The sequence below is a fragment of the Balaenoptera musculus genome, chromosome 1, assembly GCF_009873245.2.
Source record: "Balaenoptera musculus isolate JJ_BM4_2016_0621 chromosome 1, mBalMus1.pri.v3, whole genome shotgun sequence".
In the NCBI taxonomy this organism is placed as follows: Eukaryota; Metazoa; Chordata; class Mammalia; order Artiodactyla; family Balaenopteridae; genus Balaenoptera; species Balaenoptera musculus.
Window position 1 is genome coordinate 140357279 of NC_045785.1, and position 5736 is coordinate 140363014.

General features: G+C 37.7%; 1 pseudogene; it reads right to left on the minus strand.

The window, feature by feature from the left end:
* Positions 1-3003: 3003 nt before the first annotated feature.
* On the minus strand, positions 3004-5409 carry LOC118880565 (annotated as a pseudogene).
* Between the last annotated feature and the right edge of the window lie 327 nt (positions 5410-5736).

Here is a 5736-nt window from a genome sequence, read left to right on the forward strand (position 1 = left end):
AAAACTTGAAAAAAATCACTATATATAATGGAATATTATTATATATAATACTTATAATAATATATTATATAATATTATATATATATATTTGAATATTATTCAGCCATTAAAAGAAGGAAATCCTGCCATTTGTGACAACCTGGATGAACCTGAGGGTATTATGCTAAGTGAAGTAAGTTAGACAGAGAAAGAAAAATGCTGTACGATCTCACTTATATGTGGAATCTAATAAAACCAAACTTATAGAAACAGAAGATTGGTGGTTGCCAGGGACTGGGGGGTGGGGGATATAGGGAGATGTTTGTCAAAGGGTATAAACTTTTAGTTATAAGATGAATAAGTCCTGGGGATGTAATATACAGCATGGTGACTATAGTTAATAATACTGTATTGTGTACTTGAAAGTTGGTAAGAGAGTAGAGCTTAAATGTTCTCAACACACACACACACACACACACACACACGTAACTATGTGAGGTGATGGATATGTTAACTAACCTTTTTGTGATAATCGTTTTACAATGTATATTTGTATAGGATCATCACCTTGTATACCTTAAACTTACATGATGTTCTATGTCAAATATATTTCAATAAAGCTGGGGAAAAAAATCACCCAAATTTCTACTATCCCGAGTAAACTGCTATTAATATAATGGTGTTTCTTCATCCCTTCCCTTCTCTTCCCTTCCTTTCCCTTCCCTTCCCTTCCCTTCCCTTCCCTTCCCTTCCCTTCCCTTCCCTTCCCTTCTCTTCCCTTCCCTTCCCTTCTCTTCCCTTCCCTTCCTCCTTTTATGGAAAAATGCTATCCATACTGTTTCATAGCTTTTTATCACTTAACAATCAATTATTAACATATTCCTATGTTATTAAATATTCTTCCACAGCATCATTTTTGATGGTTGCATACAGCTTTGTTGTATGAACGTAACATAATTTAATTAGCAACCCTCTATTTTGGGGCACTTGTTTTCAATTTTTTATATTATAAATATTTTCATTTAGAACATTTTTATGGATAAAATTTTGTGTACAATCATGATTATTTTATTAGAATATATTACAAAAAGTAGATTTGTTGAGTCCAAAGATTCATCATTTTTAGCTTTTTAATAAATTTGTCAATCTCCCCTCTCCCTCCCAAAATATTGTTGCTGTTTGTATCATACTGTTGTCTGTTCTGGGCATTAACATTAACATTTTTTTTTTAGTGATTTTGATAGGTACAAAGTTATCTAATTGCTTTAATTTGCACTTATTTGAGTAATAGTGAGGTTTAACTTTTAAAAAATAAATATTGTCCCTTTAAATTTTCTCTTTTGTGAATTTCCTACTTATTTCCTTTGTCTGCTTTTCCATTACTGTAATCAGTTTTTCCTATTTATTTGTACGTGTGCTTTATATTTTAGTGTCAGTGACTCCTTGTCTGTCATGTATGTTACCAAACTTTTGTTCAGTTTGCCATTTGTCTTTAATTTTGATTTTGTTGTATACGTACAATTTAAAATTGTATGTAGTCAAATCTAGCTACGACTTGAAAAAATTCTTTGGCATTGTCTTCCAGTAATTTTGTATTGATATAATTAAATATTTAAACCTTCTAGAACTGATTTTTTGTGTATTACTGAAGCCAATACTTCACTGGATTGGTTTCTTATTCCCATCCTTCCACATTCATGTCAGTGAGAGCAGTCACGCTCAGGGCAGGAGGCTGAGTTGGAAATACCATTGTTCTAACTAGTGTGGCATCCACAACATACATATCAGTGAAGCCAGAGGAACATTCTGATAGAATTTGTGTTTACTCTGATCTCATCTTATTTTCTTCTGAATTTTCATCATCATTGTTTTTTTTTTTCCAGTTGAGATAACCACTGCCTTCCCTTTTTTCTGAAGTTCACTTTAGTGAGCTCAGTGGGTGCTACAAACTGGCTAAATCTAGTTTAAAAAAATCTAGCTGGGCCCACAGGCATTCCTTTCTATTATAAAGGCCTTAATATTTTTATTATTTTAGCTCAACAGCATTTTTTTTTTTGCTTATTAATATTAGTTTATGGGAAATAGGCAATTATACAAAATACAGGATCGGAACCAAAATTTGTTTTCAAAATGTGAGTTTTGAGACTTGGAGGATTTCATTCGAAACTTTCAATTATATAATTACAAAAAAAATTCATGTTTCAGGAAAACATACTTAATTTTAACATTATCACAAAGTTAGACAGTCAAGTATTTCAAAGGGAAACAAAACAGAAGCATTATTTACAAATTTAGACTACATGAGACATTGTGGAGACTCTTTTGTTAGTCAACAACACAATACATAATTTTACACACTACACTTCAAAAACGATGCATCTGTGAACAATATGATAAAGGTCATAGTGCTGAAGACTTTAAATTCAAGGTTGGTAGAGTTGAAGACTAAATTCAAGGTCACAGTCATACTAACAGACTTTAAATTCAAGGTTGTTGTGATGAAAACTCTAAATTCAAGGACAGATTGTCTAAGAAAGGACAAACAACTAGCATTCAAGCTATTTAGTCAATTAGTTCCCTGTGAGTACAAAATATATAGGAATCACTAAATGGATTAGCCTAATTGCAAATTCTGTTCATTTCTAAATAACTTATAAGTCTTTTCACAGAATCATTGTCACATATTTTCTCTCTATCCTTGTGTAGGTATTTCTGCCTCATTTTAAATCCTTATTCAAAACAATTCTCTCCCATTTCCATATTTTTATAAGTATAAAATATTTTTAAACAAAGAAATGTCTGTTCTAGACATTTCTAGAGAACTATTTTCCCACTAGAGAAAAAAAAGTTTACCATTTCCTCCTCTACCTCAAAAACACAAAGCAAACCCAAACAATCCAATTCCTAAAGGAGCATCTCATAGAACCCAGGGCCTGGCACGATATTTCATGCTAGTTTTCCTGCTATAAGCTGAGAACAATTTGATTATTTACATTATTGAGAAATTTGTTTAACAGGCTGGATTCATCCCAGGGTTTCCATCAGCAGAGGCTTGCTTAAAAAAAGACGAGAGCAGTGGCATCTTTGAATGGGAACATCAAAGATTCTCCTCCATCTCTCCTCCTCGTATTCTTCATCAGATTCATCCATATCTGCCAAATGGTCATAATCGTCTACTTCCTCCTCCTCCTCTTCTTTCTCTTGCATCTCTTCATATTCATTAGGACCCATTTCCAATCGAGCTATAGACACCCTGAGTGTTGGACATGCCATATGGAATCAGGGAATGGTGACATTAGAGATCTTGTCTTTAAAGTAAAAAAAAAAAAGGAAGATATAATATCCTTCCATATAGCATGATGTTATATATGAATATACAACTTGTGTATTCATATACCCAGCCTGGACTGATGATTGGAAATTTACCAACAACCCCAGGTCCTTGAACTTCCTCCTCATCACCTTTATTTTTTTATTTTTTTATTTAAGATTTTTAAAGTCTTTATTGAATTTGTTACACTATTGCTTCTGTTTTATGTTTTTGGTTTTTTGGCTGCAAGGCATGTGGGATCTTAGCTCCCTGACCAGGATTCGAACCTGCACCCCCTGCACTGGAAAGTGAAGTCTTAACCACTGGACCACCAGGGAAGTCCCTTCACATCACCTTTAGCATTTGTTATTCTCCAGTAGCGACTGTCTAACTGGCAAGCCTTCTCAGGAAGTGCGTCTTTTGACATTTCAGTCCTGATTCGGTATGTGAAGAAATAGTGGGGTGGGTGTACAGAGCTGAGTTCCTGCAGAAACGATGTGGAAACTGAAACTGTAATATCCCCAGTCATTGCTACACACTCTGGATCATAAACATATCTGAAAATTTGGTCTCTGATGATAGGGAAGCCACCTGATACAATATTGTTGACATAAGAAGTAAACCAGTCAGTAAAAGTAGCACCTATGATAAACATGTTAGTAGCAGCTGGACTCCGAGCCATTTGGTCTGGACATTTGGTAGTGAGGTAGGAGATAGATGGGCCCCTGGGCTGGACAGCTGGTGTTTGTCAAGTGGAGTAAAACTGAAGCTTTGTTCTCACGCAGACGCTCCAAGGACAAAGCTAGTGGCAGAAGCTGAGCTCTGCTGAAGTAAAGAGATAAGATGACCACTCCTGAGGTCAAGGAAAACTTCCCTGTCTGCACATGCGCAGGATGCCTCCTTGGGGGTCAAAAAGGGAGGGGACGCCACCCCATAATAAGTGTGGACATACCCCCCACAGGCCTCTGGGGTGGGATACATCTTAGCAAAATGTTGCGCACGCATGTTGGGGAGGGTCCTAGGGCAGGTCAGGTGTGAAGAAAGAAATAAGAAAATTGGCCAAAGGTAAACAAAAACCCAGAAGGACTGTCCTATATAAGTGATTTAAATCACCTCTTTATTGTGCTACTCATTTAGGACGCCCATACTCTTTCTCTCTGGGTGTGTATTTCTGCCTTGCTTCTGACTTAAATAAACAAGCTGCTTCTCTGCATGCTCACCCACATGTTATGCTGTATCTCTAATAATAAACTTTGTACCTGTTTTTACAATTTTTGCCTCCTTGAAATATTCTTGCTTTCAAACAGGGGAAAGAGCCAGGGCCACTTTGCTGCTAGCCTCTAGTGCCTGGTGGTCTAGCGGCTAGGATTCCTGGTTTTCAACTCAGGTGACCCGCGTTCAATTCCTGGGCAAAGAACTAAGATCTCTCTTCAGGACCACACACTACTGTCTCTCCAAGATCAGTAGAAGACTTCATTTTTGTTTCAGCCCTTCCACTGCTATGTACCAACTCAAACCATTATGTATGCAAAAAGTTAAAGGGAGAAAATATTTCAGTCCCTGTCTCTGCTGGAAGCGTCCAGCAGCTGTATAGATGTCTAACAAATCCTCAGAAAGATAGTGATTAGACAGCACCATGCTTCCCAACAAGCCAGGAACCACTAACTTCTGCCCGTTGTGGATATGATAGTAACATCGATAATCATCTGGAACTTTGCAGCCCATCTGAGCTTCTGCAGCATCTAGGTCTTCCTCTTCAGTACTCTCTTTCAGAGAGAAAACCACCTGGACATCTGGTTTCCAAATATTTCTTGAGATCATCCCAGGCCTTTGTAATAGCAGCATAATGGTCAATATATCTTCCTATATCAGAAAAGTATCAATGAAGAGGGATTTCCAACACTGGGTCTTCTGTGTTTTCTCTTCCTCAGGTATCAGCCAGTATGTTTTGCAATGTCTTCTCCACAGCGGATCGTGACTTGATAGCTGACTAAGTCTCTGACTGATATAGCAACAATTGATTAGGTCTCGGTAGTCCAAGAAGGATAAGATGAGGAGCAGGGGATTAGTGGGCAGCGATTCCAGGGTCAGGGGCGCTGACTGGTCTCCATGGCCGCCATCTTGCCTGGCCCCTTGCAGGCCTGGCTCCACCCCCACCCACCCCCCTCCCCCGGCCCCCGCGGCCACCATCCGCCTCAACAGCATTTGTAAGCTGTGCATTCTATCAATGATGGGTATCAGATGGAGGTGGCTCGTCATTAGCTCCAAAGCCCTAGAAATCTTTTTTATCTCTGAAGAGGCAACATATAAGTGAATACTGTTGTGAATACCCAAGTGAATCAGTAAGCAATTGTGATATGGCGGGATCTGCCACTGATTCCTGATATAAAATTGTGCAAGGGAAAGGAACTAACATTTATTGGGAGCCAGATACTGTACGTACATTT